Here is an 18,466-nt window from a genome sequence, read left to right on the forward strand (position 1 = left end):
AGGACCCAGGTCTCTAGATGGCTGTGGCCGCCATTGCTTGTAAGCTGTCTCCAGCGTCCACAGGAAGACTAAGCTCTTTCACAGGCCATAGTCTCTGCTAATGGCCCACGAGCCCTGTCTGGCTTTTCCATTGTGTACCTGAAGCACTGATTGGCGGGTGACACCCAAAGTAACACATTTGAAATACAGATACATAGTTAATAGTCCTAACTTCAGATACAGAAATGATACAGGCATACAAATTGGATAATCATTTAGTAAATCATAACCTTTCCAATGATATCTCACATGAGCCATCTTGCATAAAGTATATCTCAGTTATGTCATATTCATATCATAATCATATTTTCATAAAGAATATGGAGTGAAATGTCACATATGGTACCTGCTCGACTAGGAAGGTTATTGCCCAGAGGAATGCACTTGGGAGCTAATGAAAACTGTTCACGCGCACATGCTGTTTTGGGCCTTCCATAGGAGCCACCATGATAAACCTGGACCTATGTTGCCCGGAGGGGAGGAGATGATGTCATGACCCACAGGTCTCAAACCCACAGATCCCACAGGATTTATGGGAGCAGCCATGTGCCAATCCTCCACCTGGCAGCCTGCTAGCAACTGCTTATCAGTGACAGAACCCCAAGTTGTGGCTCTCTCCTTAATGTCCTATTGGTGGAGTCCCAGAACAGCTGATTGGCCCACTGGCCCCACTTAAGCCAACAGCAGGAGTAGGAAGCTGTCTGAATGGACTGTGTGCCTTGTACTTCCTGCTCCCCCAGCTTGATTTCTTGGCATCCTGACCTGGTGTGACTCTGGTTCCTGACTTGTGGTTCTGATCCCTTGTTTGTCTACTGATTCTGAACTCCTGGTATCCTGACCCAGCTGACAACTGACTCTTGTCTCATGACTGTGGACTCTGGCTCTGACTACTAGGTCTGGCTGCTCATGACATGGCTGTGACACTATGTATAACATAACACAAACTTAAAATTTTTTTAGCTAACTCTTAACTTGCTTGGTAACTAAGGTATTTTCCTACGATTTGGAAGGGTTCTTTTGTGCCATTGGGTTTGTCTACATGGTGCAGCAATACATACTTTGGAGGTGTGGTTTCTATAGTGCACTAACACATTGCACATTAATTGGTCTGTATAGACCCTACTGGTGTGCACTAAAAGTAGTGCTTAGTACTATATTAAAGTGCACTAGGAAACTTTTAGTGCACACGGGCCATGTCTACATGGGTCAGTTAATGCACAACATGTTAGTGCACTTTAGAAATCATATGCTTGTAGTGAGCATTACCCCACTATATAGACAAGCACCAAGTATTGTACAAAATCTTGTGTACACCTTGCAGGCAGTTTTATGTTGAATCAAGTGCAGGTCTTGTAGTGACAGGAGGCTGCTTTGCACATGGTGGTTCTGGTTGTGTAGTGTTTGGAGAGTTTGTTCCGGTATGTGTCAATCACTTATCTGCCTGGGTTCCTTCCATGTCCTGCTGATCAAGTCTGAGCAGAGTGCATATTTCACAATCCTCCATGTCCATGTTTATGTTTTGTGCTTGTAGTGGGTGAATGCGCTTGTGGTTTCAGTGAAATATATGTCTATCCACTGCTATATTTGTCTGTTCAACACAAGCAGCTTGCTTCCAAATGCATGATTTGTACTGAGACAAATCTGGGAGGGAGGAGGTGCGAGTTGCTGGGCCAGGGGGCACCCCATGGCTAGGCTCTGGAGAGAAAGGGTCTGAGTGTCAGGCCCCCAGCTGGGCTCTGGTTGGGGAAGGGGCAGAGAAGCAGGAACCGGGCTGCGATAGTGGTTTCTTTAACTCTCTACTCCTGGGGGAATTTTTGAGTGTGTCTATATTATTACAGACACACTTGCTGACAGGTATTTTGAAATAAATTACCAAAATAATTGAAACTGGTGTGATTATATAGTGTTATTTTGAAAAATAAAATTTGCAAATTTTTTCAGAATTGTAAAATATTATGTGCAGAATTTTTAATTTCTTGGCACAGAATTCCGCCAGGAGTAATGTTACCTTTTGGATATGGAACCAAAATCAGTGAGTTTCTGCACAGGGCACATGCCACAAGAAGGTGGCAGCTTGACTGTCTCCACCTTGCCCCACTACCGAGGAGTTAGGCCAACCCAATACCGAGACAATTTAGGAACAAATTGGCACCTATATCAGAAAGGCACACTCCATCCTCTCAATAAAGCTCAGCAACTATGTGGCCATGTCACATAATGAAGCCCCCTCCGAACTCCAGCCATGTCGATACTTTCCGGTTGGCCTTCTGGCCCTATCCACCTTTGGTGGGTGGACTGAAGTCCACCAAACCTTGCCAACCAGCATCTCCAACCATAATATCTCCATACCAGGAAACATATCCACCAGCAATCCATCATCCAGCTTATCCCTCCAAATCATTCCAGCCTGGAGCATGTTCCCAGCTCATTCTCCCCTAAGTGAATAACAGTGATGTCCAGCGTGTGCTTTCGGGGGCCAGGTCATGTGAGGAAGGCCAAGACAAAATCGCATCCCACCTGAGGCCCAGTGTGAGCCTCTCACTGTATTACACACTCTCCTGTAAGTGCAGTGCACTATGCTGGGCCTGCAAATCAATATTCTCAGGCATAGACATGCTCCGATGCATTCTATATGATAGAAATGGGGAAGAAGCAGACAAGGTTAAAACCCGAGGTGCTCATGGCCTCTCCTCAGGCAGGTGCATGTAAGCCCTGGATCACCGGCATCCTATAACCTGAACCTCTGATGCACCCAAACCCAACTGGGTAGCCACAGTTGCAACTTCTATATGGAATGAGTGGGAGCCATGCTGTCCCAGTGGCATGCCCAATAGGAAGGGGCTGTCACTCAACACTTCCACAAACTGGAAATTGGTTAGGAAGGAAAGGTGCCTCTGCAGAAACACAGGTGGCTCAGGAACATATGCCCGCAGTGCCCGCACAAGTCCATCTCCCCAGAGCAGTGCAGAGCAACAGCCTTGCTGACCTCTCTCTTTTGACCTGTAGACCTTCAGCTGTAGAGTCACTGCACGACCTGTAGTTCAAGAGCCAGCCGAAGGGACCAGTTCACTGGCCCTGAAGACCCCATAGAAGTCAAACAGAAAGGCTGCCTAGAAAAGTACAGCCTCACCCCCATGTACTGCAGATCTAATGAAATGAAATGCTTTAAGGACCTGAAAGGTCACTGGCTTCCTGACATTGCTTCATGTCCCAGTATCCCCAGGCCCAACCCTTCAGCATCCTATGGGCCAAGAATCCCTGACAGGGGTCTGGACAACCCACAGACCTGCAGTAAAAGCTCCCCTCTCCCCCCCCGACACCTGGTTAGCTTTGTCAGTGATGCCAGCTCCTCCACCTATGCAGCAAGACCATGAACTGCCAGATTTGGGGTTCTGGTATAGGCTGGACCCTGGGTAGACCCACAGCCCTCCTGAATGACTGAAACTCCCAAATGCTGTTGTGTAAGCCAAAAAGCTGTGCAGTGCAAGTGATCTCTTTGCTGCAGATATTGCTTCTATCAACCAAGATTCCATAGGGCTGCCAGCATCTGTTCAGGCATCTCCATGGCCTCCAGTGCTAGTGTTCAGAATCTGTCAACCTGCAATCAAGAAAGAGCATTGGCTAGGCCATTGTTAAGCCAAGGCACATGCTTGGCAGTGAAATGAATATTGGAGAATGAAAGGCCTCACTAATCTGGCAGAATTAGTGGACTGAGAGTTCACCACATGGACAACTACTTGATTGTCACACCAAAACCTGATCATCTTGTTCCTGAACTCCCCATCCCAGATGGTGACCAGGACTCCAGGAATGTGATGTCCTTCAAAATTCCAGATTCCTTCCACTCCTGGTTATACCAATGCACCCTAAAATACAAGCCAAAACCTATCTGCCTGTGGCAAACAAGTAGACCTGCAGGGCTGCCTTGAGCATGTAAACATACCTTCATCTCTCAAGGTCCCTTCCAGTTCTATGATTCTATATGGAAACCCCATTATAGTGAGTAAGTAAATGGTGCCAGGTTGCCAGGTCTTTCTTCATCTCTGTTGTTACCCTTAAAAAGTGGTGCAGGGCTTGCACTTGTAGCAAAACACACAGAAGATGTGCCTGGGGCTATGACTTTGCATGTAAATTCAGATGGCCCAACAGATATTGGAGATCCTTCAAACAAACCTTTTTGGCCCTGCTGACATTAACAACCATATATTCTAGCACCGTAAGCTTGTCCCAAGGAAGGCAAGCACAATGCCTAGGTATGTCAATGTGATAGTAGGGCCCTTAGATTTTTCATCAGCTAAGGGAACACCCAATTTGCCCACCAGCTCCCCCCAAAACCCCAAAGCAGCCTCTTACATTGTAAGACCCCATAGGTCTAGAACTCAGGGCTGCCAAGCTACTGACAACTTCATGCTATCACCCAGCAGCAACTGTAACTAACTTTCACTTCATGGCACTATGACCTGCTGTGGACACAGACCATAGGAAGTCCCATCTCAAGGGCACCCTATATAAACCCAAAGGGCATTCCAGAAAGTGTCCAGGCAACAGTGTGGATCTTCTGTAGCTGCCATCACCATTTCTGCTCATGAACACCTGGCTTCAATCTTGGCTTGAATCAGACTTTGCCTCCTGACCCAGACCCTGAAACCTGCCTCTGATCTTTGGTATTGACCTTGGCCTGGAACCTGACTACTCCAAGACTCAGGTTTGCTCCTGCTCTGACCCTTGGTCCCAAGCACCCTTGTTGGGATGCCGACAATTTGCCTGGATCACACTAGCCTGTGGTGAAGTCCTATCCTGGGGGAACATGGAGGCAGCAGGCCACTCCCTGCCCAGCATGCCCCAGAGAGTATCGTAGATGCCTGAATGGGTTAACTGCTGCCAGGAGGAGCTCCCCATGCTTCGAGCCCAAGTATTGCAGCTTGCAAGAGAGAGTCGAGCTCTGTACAGGCAGTCCACCCAGCACCATGATGAAAACATGGCACCATAGGCCCAGCTGGCACAGCATACTGCAGATAACCAGATGCTATGAGGGTTGGAGGCTCAGCTGCAGGATGAGAGTGCTGCATTATGGGCATGTGCTGCAGCTGCATACCTGGAACCAGTCCACTTGCCAGAATGTTTTAGTGGGTATCACCAAAAATTAACCAATATTGGTTTATTAACCAATACTGCTGCTGTTTCTGCTCTGCCCCGAGTCCTACCCCACTGACCAAGCAAAAGTAGGACTCACTAGTCTCCTGATGGGAGATGCACTGGACTGGGCCTCACCCCTACTCGAACAAGTAGGCCCAACTCTGTTGAACTGGGATGCCTTTCTACAAGCATTTTCTGCCATATTTGACAATCCCCACTTTGCCTGGCTGGCAAAGATGGCCCTGCACAAACTCCAACAGGGGCAGGAACAGGCCTCTTCCTACCCTGTTCGCTTTCAGTGACTAATCTCTGACATTGAGTGGAACCAAGCAGCCCAGCTCTACCAAATCCGGTAGGGACTATGCGAGCAGGTTAAGGATGAGTTAGCTCGTGTGGTGGCCCTGACCAACCTAGATACCTTTGTTATACTCATCCATGGGTGGCATGTTTGTAGAAATTTTGGTGGTGCCCAGAACCCACCCCTGCCAAAATGGCACCCCGCCCCCAAACTCCGCCCCCCACCTGCCCAAGGCTCTGGGTGGGAGTTTGGGTGAGGGAGGAGGTCTGGGGTGCAGACCCTAGGCTGGGGCAGGGGATTGGGATGCAGGATGCAGGCTCTGGGAGGGAGTTTGGGGATGGGAGGGGTGCAGAGGAATGGGGTGCAGGGGTGAAGGCTGTGGGGTGTGGCTGCAGATGAGGGGTTTGGAGTGTGGGAGGGGCTCAGGGCAAGAGTAGGAGTGTGGGGGATGAGGGCTCTGGCTGGGACTGAGGATAAGGTGTTTGGGGTGATGGAGGGGCTTGGGGCTCAGGCAGAGGGTCAGGGTGCGGCGGGATGAGGGTTCTGGCTGGGACTGGGGATAAGGTGTTTGCGGGGCTGGAGGGGCTCAGGACTAGGGTAGAGGGTTCAAGGTGCAGTGGAGGGGGCTCTGGGGGGGCAGGGCTGGGGATGAGTTTGGGGTGCAAGCCGACTGCTCTGGGAGAGGGGCCAGAGAGGACTCCCCCCAGCCCTTTCCCTGCCGGCAGCAGCAAGCTCTGGGGGAGGAGCCCCCCTTTCCTGCCCCCCAGCAGCACACTGTCACTGTAGCCTCACTGGGGCTGAGGGATGGGGCTGCCTCCTTGCATGGAGCAGGAGTGGTGATTGTGGGCAGGGGGGGGCCCCCCCGTGCTGCTTGAGGGTCCTGCCGGAAAAGGGAAGGGTTTGAGGGGGCAGGGCAGGCTCAGTCAGTCTGTCCTGGCCGTGGAGATGGGGGGCCCTAGGACCCTGCAGCAGCAGCTGCTGGGAGGCAACATGGAGCTGCTCAGGGAAGAGACAATCAGTGATTCTCTGCTCCTGGGCCGGGAAAGACGAGCGGGGGGCAGGGCCCGGGTGCAGCAAGTTGGGGCCGCGGAACACTCGGGGGAGGCGTGGGGGGGGGCGCGCAGGTGGCGGGGGGGGGGCACCCGGCTCCACATATTGCTGGAGCTGGGCCCCTGGTTCTGAATATTGCTGGTGCCCGAGCACCACACGGGTATGGAACTCGCCACGTATGTACTCATCGACTACAGGTTCTGCAAACGAGATGAGGAAAGGAAAGGGTCCATGTTACCATTTGGCCAATGCCTCTTGGCAGCTGTCTTCAGCCCAGACCACAAATCTATGCAGCTAGATAGCACCCCCCGCCACGTGACCCTTGAGGAAATAGAGCGCCATCACCACCACGGGCTGTTTTTCTACTGGGGAGTATTCAACCATATGCTTTCCAACTACCCATTCCAAGACCTAGCATGATGCAGTTTTGGAAATGACTTGGCCAGTAGAGGGGGTTGGCCTGGGCAAATCCCAAGATAATGCCCCCCCTCACTGAATTCTACCAATTCTACCTCAGTGGCAATGATGGATTCTGGAACAGCGGCTGACTTCATAGATGCTGATACTGCCCAAGCTCTGGGTATTCTGGTTCATCCAAAGACTGTCCCTGACCTAGTGGGAACTAGATTATGCATTCCTGTCTTTGGGGACAGTGCAGGGAGGACAGTGCTTCTGGAAGATGCCTTTCAGGACCATCAGGAGATCCTTCAGTTCAGAATGATCCGCTCACCACACTTCCCCATAATCCTTGGCATTTCATGGCTGTTGGCTGCTAATCCACACATTCTTTGGCATCAGCACCAGGTTAGTATCTGCTCCAAGTTCTGCCAGCTAGTTTGCCTACGTGAACTGTCTGATGAGCCCCAGAACAAAGACATGCCCCCCGCTCCCATGGGGTCTGGCCATGGGTCAGGTGGGACCACCACCAAAGTTGACTCCAGCACTGCCTCCCAGGTACAGTGACTATGGTAGTGATCCTCAAACTTTATACCTCACGTACCTCCTTACACCTCTCCACGTCCTCCCCTGCCAGGGCTGAGAGGAGGGCCATGGTTCCAGGAGCTGGGGACGCAGACGGGTAAGGGGGCTGAGGCTAGGGCCACAGCTGGGGATGCAGGTGGGAGCGGAGCCTTAGTTGGGGGCTGATGCCGGCAGTCAGGGCCAGCAGCTGGGGCCAGGAGCAGAGCTGGATGGCGCTCCCTCCCCATCTCCTGTGGAGGCTGGCTGCCACCCCAGCTGTGCCCCCACAGCTTGGGGACCTCTGGATTATGGTGTCTTCGAAAAGAACACTGCCATTCCACCACCACACTGCTATTATGGCTGCCCTGCAGACACGTGGCATGTTCTGGGACCTCCCATCCCCATTTATGTCTCCCTTGTGCTACCTCACAGACCTGACTTTGAAGCCACCTGGAGTCCCGGCTGTTGCTCCCACCAGAACTGCCCTCCTGAGACCATGTGGTGTCACAAGGGAGTGTGCTGAACCCCAAACACATCTGCCAAGGAGGCCAGACCACTGGGCCATGCCCTCCCAGTAAACTGTTTGTGAACTCACCCTGCTGCAGGGACCAGGGGTTTCATGTTGCACCTGACCACTGTTTTACAGGTCTCCAAGCTGATCTGAAACACACTGCATTATCTCCGTGAGTTGCCCTATCCCTGGCCACTTAGGACATGGTTCCCTTCCTGGCCTCTTGCTCTTTCTTCCCTCCCTCCCCTTTTCCAGTATCCTCCTGGTCAAGGATAGCCAACACATAGCCATCTGCATCAAGTGGGTGCAGGGGGCCTGTTACCTTGTCCTGCTGCACTGCATTTTGGTGCCAGCCCGACAGCTGGCTAGCCACGTGCTCTGCATAATCAAGCAGGTTTTGGTTGTTGCCAGACTGCTGCCTGTGATCCATGTGTTCAGGGCCTCCTTTGACGGCTAGAATCCAAAATACAGGAAGTGGCCCTGAGCACATCATGGCACTAAATCTCATGAGAATTTATGGTCCCAAATCTTATGCCAAATCTTGCGAGACCAGATGTTCTGTGGGGGCTGGAAATCTTGCGGGATCCAGCCCATCCTGTTGTTTTTAGCCCTCTACTGATGCAGGAACCACTAAACTCACCCCTCGCTAGGACTGGGCCCCTCATATAAGAGTTATTTCTCTCTTGATTTTCCTCATTATGACTACCTTATAGGTTTGGCACAAAAGAGAACTGATTTTTTTTTAATCTTACAAAGACACATTTATGGGAAAATAGTTTTGACCATATAGAAATAATACTTGCATTTCCATAGTGCCTGTCATCTGAGGATCTCAAAGCCCTAGAGTTTGAACTAATTAGGTCCCACAACTCCACTGTTAGATATCTAAGTGTTGGACTTGTTTTGCATATAGGAAGGTTAAGAAATGGAGAGAGGATGTGACTTAGCTGCCACAAAGCAAGGCAGTGGCACAGCCAGGAACAGAACTCAGGAGACCTAGAAACCAGTAAAAACATCAACATTGTTAACATACTTATTTGTTAAGAAACAAACACTGTGGCAGAGCTCTGACCTTGCCCCCGTGGGTCCTGCACTTCTAGGCAGTTTATGCTAGCCTCAGTGGCTCACTGTGACCCTCCACATAGCCCTTCTCTCTCTAGGGCCAGGGTTACAGTCTACTGAGCCCTTTTCATCATAGGCCAGCAAGGAGGTTGGTGAGAGAACTCCCACAGTCTCTGTTGTCCCTGGGGCTTATTTCAGAACAGTTTAGCCTTCTGTCCTGACAGGGGCCTGACTTCTCCTCCCAGGCAGTGTTTCTGTAGTGGTGGGTTGTGGGGAACCCGGGCCTGTCCTCTATTCTGGGTTCTGGCCCAGGGACCCTAATGGTAGCAGCTGTTGGCAGCCAACCTTTCACTGCCAGAGTTGCTACATTTCCCTGGGCCACTTCCCCACAGCTCTCCTGCTTCTCCCTTCTTCACCCTTACCTTAGGGCTCCCTTACCAAAGGTTTGAGGGTGTCTTCATTAACCAGCCCTTCAGCCACACTTCCTCTCCTCTGGCTCCTTGCCTCTCCTCTGCCTGACTGGAGTAAGCCCTATTTATAGTATCAGCGGGGCCTTAATTAAAGTCAGGTGGTCACATTAGCTTAATGGCCTCACCTGACTCTTTGCAGGTTAATTAGAGTCAGGTGTTCTCATTAGCCTGGAGCAGCCCCTGCTCTGGTCAGTCAGGGAACAGAAAACTATTAATCCAGTGGCCAGTATATCTGCCTTCTGCTATTCTGCTGCACCCAACTGGCCTGGGTCTATCACAACACATACAACTTTTATTCTTTGTTATTTTTAATTAATTTGCAGTTAGGAGGCCATGTTTCCTCACTTGAAAACTCTATGCATTTACTGCTGATTAAGTACATTACAGAACAAAGACAATGATAAGATCAGTCTTTCAGTCCTTGCATACCCAATAATCCCATGAAATCAATGAGTGTTACAGGTGCTCAAAGATGTCAGTATCAGACCTAACGTGGAAATAACTTGGGCCCAATCTGCCTTCATTTATAAAGGTGCAATTCTCATTCTAGTCAATGGGAGTTGCACAATTGGCCTCAGTATGTTTATTTTTTTCTATTTTTAAGATTCAAATGTATATAAAGAGATGTAGCTGAATACTGTATTCAGTGGGCCAAATTCTCCTGTGTGGATTTCAATGGGATTGCACCAGTACAAATGAGAATAGAGTATGGCTGTTGTGTGTCTCTATACATTCTCCGAACCATTAGAATAGATCATCTCTAATGAAACAGACTTATTCACATCAATTCCATAGCTGACAAAAGGATGCAATTCTCAGCTTTATTAGAGCGGGCAAGATTTCACACTAGTCTTACAACATCAGATGTTCTTCTTCGAGAGATGTCCCTGTGGGTGCTCCACTCCAGGTGTTGGTGCATCCCTGCGCCTTCGCTCGGAGATTTTGACAGCAGTACTCATACCGGTCGTGCATGCACAGAGCCTGCCCCACGCATTGAGTGTGTTTTAATAGTACACTTGCTGCACGACAAGTCCCTTCAGTTCCTTCTCTGCTGTCCCCAGGCTGAGACGTAGCTCAGCAGACTCGTTAGAGAATTTCTTCTCTCCCTTGTTCAACTCATTTCCCTCTTAATTTAGCTTCTCATTAATAGTTAGATTCCCTTTTCCCTTCTCTTTTCTTAAAAAAAAAAAAGCAAACAAACAAACAAAAAACTTTTTTGTTCCTGTCAGCAGCAGCCGCTTCTGATATGCCTGGCTCTCCAGATTTTAAGCACTGCTGTAACTGTAATGATGCCATCCCTCTTTCAGATGGCCACTCTAAATGTATAAAATATTTCAGGGAGTCCCACATCCCCCAGAAATGTGTCCACTGCAGCAAGTTAAAATCCAGGGCATGCAAGGACAGGGAGCTGTGGTTAAAACTGCTCCTGCTACAAAAATCTCTCGGACCAGCCTCAGACCCAGGCTCTGACCTGCTGCACACTGCAGCCACCCCGCTTCAAAGAAAGAAAAGAAAACTTCAAAAAATCACCAGTCTCTCTCACCCGACAAGGCTTTGATGGGCATATCCACTGCATTCCTCCCAGTGCTTCCCCAACTGAGTACCTTTCACTTGCTGGGCTCCTCCAGTGCCACGCGAAACCCGCCTGCGGCTGCAGCGGTCACACCAACCTCCAGTGGCGTGGCTTCAGGCTTTCAGTTGCCTGCCTCTCACATGGCACTGTTCGACGCTGCAATGGAAGCGGTGCCAACATATACTAGCCTGCCTGACTCCCCGCAGGCTCCTCTCACTCTCCCAGCACCAGTAGCCTCTGAGCTAGCCAGCAGTGACATAAGGCTCAGGACACCGGTGCAGAGGAATCCTTCCTCACAACAAATTCCTCTCACACAGCCCTCCCCTCACAGAGGTGCTGCGGCACTGCAGTTCACACAGTCAAGGGACCTGCTGGTGTCACCTATCTTGCAGTCACCCCTGCTTAACACCTACTTCTCTCCGGACACTCAGCCAAGGTCTGCACAGCTTTCCTCCAGTGATGAGGAATCTGGGCTGCAGGGAGAATTTTCATCTTATTGCATCTCCTGTCCATAGACCCCAGTCAAGAGAGGTCATAGAAAAGCTACCTCATCCCACTCCATGGGTCCTGCCCCATGGTGCATGAACCCCTGGATGGCACCACCCATACCCTTCCCACCACAGTGGCAATGGGCTCCTTATACTCGGGACCACACTCATTATACCACTGCAGCCAGGAGTGAGACCTCCTCGGTACCACCAGCTGACCACCCTGCCACTGACTCAAGACACCAGGCAGCCCTGTCACAACCACAAGATCAATCACGGCCTGCCTCTAACCTGGTAGAACTAGTTGTGCTGCCTGATGAAGCATTGCTTCCTCCTCCCCCAACATCTTTGGATGATTTCTCAACATTTCAGGACCTCTTTAAAAGAGTTGCCAATGATCTACGAATTAACCTGGAGGAAGTCCCTGAACAGCAGCATGAGCTAACTGACATCCTGCAGCCCTCTGCTTCTTCTAGAATTGCATTACCTATCAATGCAGCCCTTTTAGAATCTGCCAAGGCCATCTGGCAAACTCCGGCTGCAAGCCTGCCTACCTGTAAGCGAGCAGATCGGAAATACTTTATTCCTTCCAAGAGCTCGGAATTCCTTTTCACTCACCCAGCGCCAAACTCGCTGGTAGTAGACGCAGTCAACCAAAAGAACAAACACCAGTTTCCCCACTCCACCCCTTCCAACAAGGACAGTAAGCAATTAGACCTTCTTGGACATAAGGTATACGCTTCTTCCACATTGCAATTTCACATTGCTAATTATACAGCTGTTCTGGCAAAATATGACCACAAGAATTACAATAAATTCATGGACTTTATTGATCACATTTCAAAAGAAAAGGAACAACAATTTACAGCCATAGTTTCCGAGGGACAAATCATCTCCCACACCGCTCTTCAAGTTGCCCTTGATACTTGCCAATACTGCAGCACGGTCCACTGCCACAGCAGTTGTGATGCACCAAGGTTCATGGCTCTCGTCCTCTTCCTTTCCCCGCGAGGTCCAGAGTACCACTGAGGATCTCCCCTTCGACAGTGATAATCTCTTCACCTCCACTACGAATGACGTACTCCACTCCATGAAGGACTCCAGGGCAACTCTCCAGTCTCTAGGAATTCAAACCCCTACGACCAAAAGGTGACAATATAGATACCAGCCTTACCAGTGACCACGCTACCCCACATACTCCCAGCAATTCCATAGAAAAACACGAGCAACAGCAACAACAGCAATGCCAGAGACTCTGATACCAACGCCGCCATCCCAACTCCTCGGCAGCATCTCAACCCCCTCCAACCAATAAGCAAATCTGAAGCCTTGGTCGAGGGTATAGAAAACAATATTCCCACTTCAGTGCTTACATTGCCTGCCCCTATTTTTGGACACCACCTACGCCCATTCTCCCATCAATGACGAAATATTACTACCGACAAGTGGGCTTTAGAGGTCGTCACAATTGGCTATTCCATCTCTTTCCTTACCCCACCTCCCACCCACCCACTCTCCCCGACCCTCTTCAGGGACCCATCTCATGAGCAACTTCTCTTACAATAAGTACAACATCTCCTTCAATTGGGGGCAGTAGAAATTGTGCCCAAACAACACAGAGGGAAAGGTTTCTATTCCCATTACTTCTTAACAGATAAGAAAACCAGGGGATGGCAACCAATCCTTGACCTCATGCAGCTAAACAAATTTATCAAAAAGCAAAAGTTAAAAATGGTTACACTCACCACCATAATCCCAGCACTGGAGCAGGGCGATTGGTTTTCAGCCCTCGACCTACAGGATGCCTTTTCATGAGATTATTCACCCAGCCCACAGATGTTTTCTTTGCTTTACCCTCGGTTCGACACATTTTCAGTACAGAGTGTTGCCCTTTGGCCTATCTACCACCCCCTGATTTTTCTCCAAACACCTAGCGGTAGTCACTGCCCACGTCAGGAAACAGGGGGTCATAATATTTCCTTACCTCAACAATTGTCTCCTCAAAGCCTCAATGCTTGATGAAGCTCTTTGATCCATGCAGCTTACCATTGCTTGCTTCTTTTCCCTTGGTGTACAAATAAACAAAAACAAATCAGCCTTATTTCCTACCCAACAACTAGAGTTCATAGGAGCGCACCTTGATTCCCAATAAAACCCCTTCTTTACAGACCGAATGTACACGCTCTAAACAAGCCTCTAGCCATATCCTTCAGAGTCAAAGCCTCCCTCTGATGGTGGACAGTTCCCTCCAACTTCTGCTCAGGAGTCCCTTTTCTCCAGGATTCTCCATCACTCATAATGACTACCGATGCATCCCTCATGGGATGGGGAGCACACATCTCCCACCACGCAGTCCAGGGACTACGGTCTTCCACCGAAGCTTCCCTACACATAACGTCCTAGAACTGTGAGCCATATGCAATGACTGCTGGCACTTCCTCCCATTCATTCGGAACCAACGTGTTCGGATAATGAAGACAACATCACATGCATGTTCTATGTCAACAGGCAGGGAGGGGCTCGATCTCACTTGCTTTGCACAGAAGCCATGAAGCTCTGGAATTGGTGCCTCACGAACAACATCTGGATATCAGCCACCTATATTCCCGGGGCCCTGAATACCATCGCCGATGAACTAGGCATACATTTTCCCTGGGATCATGAATGGGAGATAAACGACACAATCATACACAACATATTCCGCGTTTGGGGCTATCTAACCCTGGACCTCTTTGCGACTGAGAAGAACAAGAAATGACCCAAATTTTGCTCCAGAGCGGCGTTAGGCAAACATTCCCTAAGAGATGTGTTCTTGATCTCATGGGCTCAACACGTAATGTATGCTTTTCCCCCGATACTGCTTCTCCACAGAGTTCTGACAAAGATACGAACAGATCGTTCCACAGTAATTTTGATTGCCTTGTCGTGGCCCAGAAAACTGTGGTATCCGTTCCTCACCAGAATGTCAATTTGTCAACCGATTTCATTGCCTCTCACTCTGAACCTCCCATTGCAGCAACACAGTTGATTTCTTCACCCCAACCTATCCATGCTTCACCTCAAAACTTGGTACCTCCATGGTTCCCACAAAGCGAACTAGCATGTTCAAAGAGTACTCTTACATAGCAGAACATAATCTACTAGCACCACATATCTCCAAAAGTGGAAACAATTCACACATTGGTGCTCGAACAACCAAATTCTTCCAACTTCTGCACCTCTTGCAGCCATACTTTATTACCTGCTGGACCTTAAGAATATAAGAACATAAGAACATCCGTACTGGGTCAGACCAAAGGTCCATCAAGCCCAGTATCCTGTCCTCTGACAGTGGCCAATGGCAGGTGCCCCAAAGGGAATGAACAGACAGGTTATCATCAAGTGATCCATGCTCTGAAACCTTAAGCAATCCAGCCTCTCTTTCAGCTCCATCAAAGTCCATTTAGCTGCTATTACAACTTTTCACGACAAGATTGATGGTACTTCTGTTTTTGCTCATTCAATCACCAAGCGCTTTCTTAAAGGGCTCCAATCCCTATACCTGTACATTAAACCTCCTACCCCTCTGTGGGACCTTCACTTAGTATTAACCTGTTTAATGTAACAACCTTTCGAGCCCCTAGCCACTTGCTCCCTCTTACACCTCTCTATGAAAACAGCATTCTTAGTGGCAATCACTTCCGCCAGACATGCAGGAGAAATAGCAGCTCTCATGGTGGACCCACCCTACACAATATTTTTTAAGGACAAGGTTACCCTCCGACTACACCTCAAATTTCTTCCAAAGGTACATTCGTCATTCCACATCAACGAACCTATACACCTACCAACCTTCTTTCCGAAACCACATGCAAATTCCTTTGAATCCACGATGCATATGTTGGATGTATGCAGGGCTTTGTCCTTTTATTTGGATAGAACCAGACCCTTTAGGAACTCTTCCAGACTCTTTGTCTCCATTGTAAAACAATCCAAGGGGACACCTATTTCCACCCAGAGACTTTCCAACTGGATCTCTGCTTGCATCCATCTATGCTACCAATTAAAGGACACAATTCCTCCAGCCTGCATCAGGACTCACTCCACTAGATCTGTAGCTACCTCCGTGGCTTTTCTATGCAGAGTTTCTCTGGCTGACATCTGTAAAGTGGCCACTTGGACTTCTGAACACACATTTGTTAAGCATTATGCCCTTACTCAAGGCCCTCTCACTGATACATGATTGGGCAGAGCTGTATTATCTACCGCATTCCTACCAAATCTGAAGTCCCTACCTCCTTGAGATACACTGCTTTTAAGTCAACTGGAGTGGAGCACCCACAGGGGCATCTCTCAAAGAAGAAGAGGATGTTACACACCTGTGCAGTAACTGACGTTCTTTGAGATGAGTGTCCCTGGGTACTCCACTACTCACCCTCCTCCCCTCTACTTCAGAGTTGGGGAAGCCTCCATTGTAGAGAAGGAACTGAGGGGACCAGCCGCGCAAGCGTACTACTAAAGCACATTCAACATGTGGGGCAGGCTCTGCGCGTGTGCGACCAGTACGAGTACTGCTGTCAAAATCTCCGAGCGAAGGTGCAGGGATGCACCAACACCTGGAGTGGAGCACCCACAGGTACACTCATCTCGAAGAACATCAGTTACTGCACAGGTGAGTAACCTCTTTTTATCACAGATCTGTGGAGTGCTCTTTTGTGAAATGAAGATAAATTAGGGAAAAGAAAAAAAATCTTGACAGGTAAGTATAATTTCTGAATGCTGTCATCATGGTAGTGTTTTCATATTTCAAACAAGTACTAATTTTCATGGTATAAGGCAAGCAATTCTTTAGAGCCATTAATCACATTCAGTTCGGAAGGTATAATGTGTAGTGTCAAAAAGAGAGATAGAGCTTTGAAGGGTTTGGCTTTTTTTTCCCCATTGGAAAAAAAGCAAAAAGCACATAACTCTAAAGGAAAGAGTAAAAGGACAGAAGCTCTTGCATGGCACTATAAGCTTGTGCTCTTGGATCCATAGCCTTTTTTATACAACAAGAATTCCTCATTGATGACAATAATCATCAGTAACAGATACAGCTGAACACAGTTTAATAGCAAATGCAGCCAAGACAAATTCTGTTCAGCACTTTTTCAAAAACCATGCTTAAAATCTGCCTGATGCAGAAAGTTTGGGAGCTGGTAGTGACTAGAACATATTCCTCCAGAGACAGAGCCTTGGTATAACTCCATGTCCTGTTCATAGGGTTAACCTGATCATAACCTTAATTCCACAAAGGCCCATCAACCTGTACCTGTCCCCTCTCATTCAGTAATTTATGTATTTTAATGTAGAAACTGTGCAAATTGGTATAGTCTCTAATTACATGTATCGTATTTACAAGCACTATAATGAAACAGCTACTACTAGGATCTGAGAAGCATTACACTTATGTCAACAACATTTAACAATAAATACTCAATAGCTTAATTAAGTGTTTCTTGGAGTGCACAGAACTTGGTTGTGGGCTCATTAGAAATGGATGGTTCTCCTTGTTTCACTTAGCATACTTACTGGAAATACATATTGTGTGTTTGTCAATAGCATAAAAAACGATGAGTAGATAGGACAAAATAAACATTTTTAAACATGGACAGACTGCATTTAGTAGCAGTGGAATGTATCTAGTTAATTAAAGAGATTGTCCTTAGGCATTCCACAGATTATAATTACAGTTTCTCACTCCACCTTCTGGCATATTTTGCTCAGAGGAGTCCCAAAAGTTTGGAGTCTTTAGGTTGAATGAATGTGGATACCTCCTTCAGGGTCTGAAACAAGAAAAATTGACAACCACATTCCAAAGAAAGCTTAGCCGGATGGAAAATGACTGCTTATAGTACCAATGTTCTCTAACCTCTGTTTAGCTGAGACAAAGCAGTGTCATCTCTTTAAAAAGGTATAGCTAGGATAAATATTAGATCCTGGAACCAGAAAATTCCACTTTACTCATTTCATGAGCTAGTTTAAAGATTTTATTATGAAGATTCTGTTATATATATGAAATCAAACATATGTGGGGAAGTACATTTGGAAGATCTAGCAGATAGCACTCTGGCTATTTCAAGAGAGATTGTGGTAGTACACAGCCAAATAAATCAGAGAGAAATTTAGAGTAAAAAAAACCCCAATCCTGCTAGCTAAATCTCTGATTTCTTTTTTTCAGGAATTTCTAAAAGTATCAAGTTTCTGATCATGGCATTGTTTTCCAATAGCTCTATTTTTTCTTAAGAGCTGTAATACCATTGTAGATACATCATTGCCACCAGAAGTAGTATGTTTCACATCCACAACTTCTGTTATCCAAACCTATCAGTTCATAGGAATTAATTTTCAATTTATTCACATTGGTAGGTAAGTAACTTAAACCTGTGTCCAAACTTTCATGTACCAGGCTCAGAATCTGGATACAGTTTCGCACTTATGTGAAAACAAGCTAGAATAGCCAGTTGTATAGGCTATCAGGTAGGCAGAGAACTTTGATGGCCAGGCAGCCAATTCCTGGTATAGCGGTGTTCATTACAAACCAATTGCCAAGAAATCATTTGCTTCACATGAGCCATATATTTAAAGGGAATGTCCACAGATTGAATTCATAAGACATATTTCCTGACTTTTATTACACAATTGTTAGCCATAATTAAATACAAACCAACGATTAGCTTGACCATTATCTTGGCTATCCAGACTTCTTGCTTGAATTTGAGAAGTCCAATTTTCCCAGCTTTGGATGGTTGCACATTGCCCAGTCACTGCCTCCATTTTGGATCAATTAGGTGATTCATTTTTTGATCTCCTATTCCCTAGCTGTTTTACCATGTCTAGTCTAATAACTGTTATGTTTGA

The sequence above is a fragment of the Mauremys reevesii genome, linkage group 2, assembly GCF_016161935.1.
Source record: "Mauremys reevesii isolate NIE-2019 linkage group 2, ASM1616193v1, whole genome shotgun sequence".
Lineage (NCBI taxonomy): Eukaryota > Metazoa > Chordata > Testudines > Geoemydidae > Mauremys > Mauremys reevesii.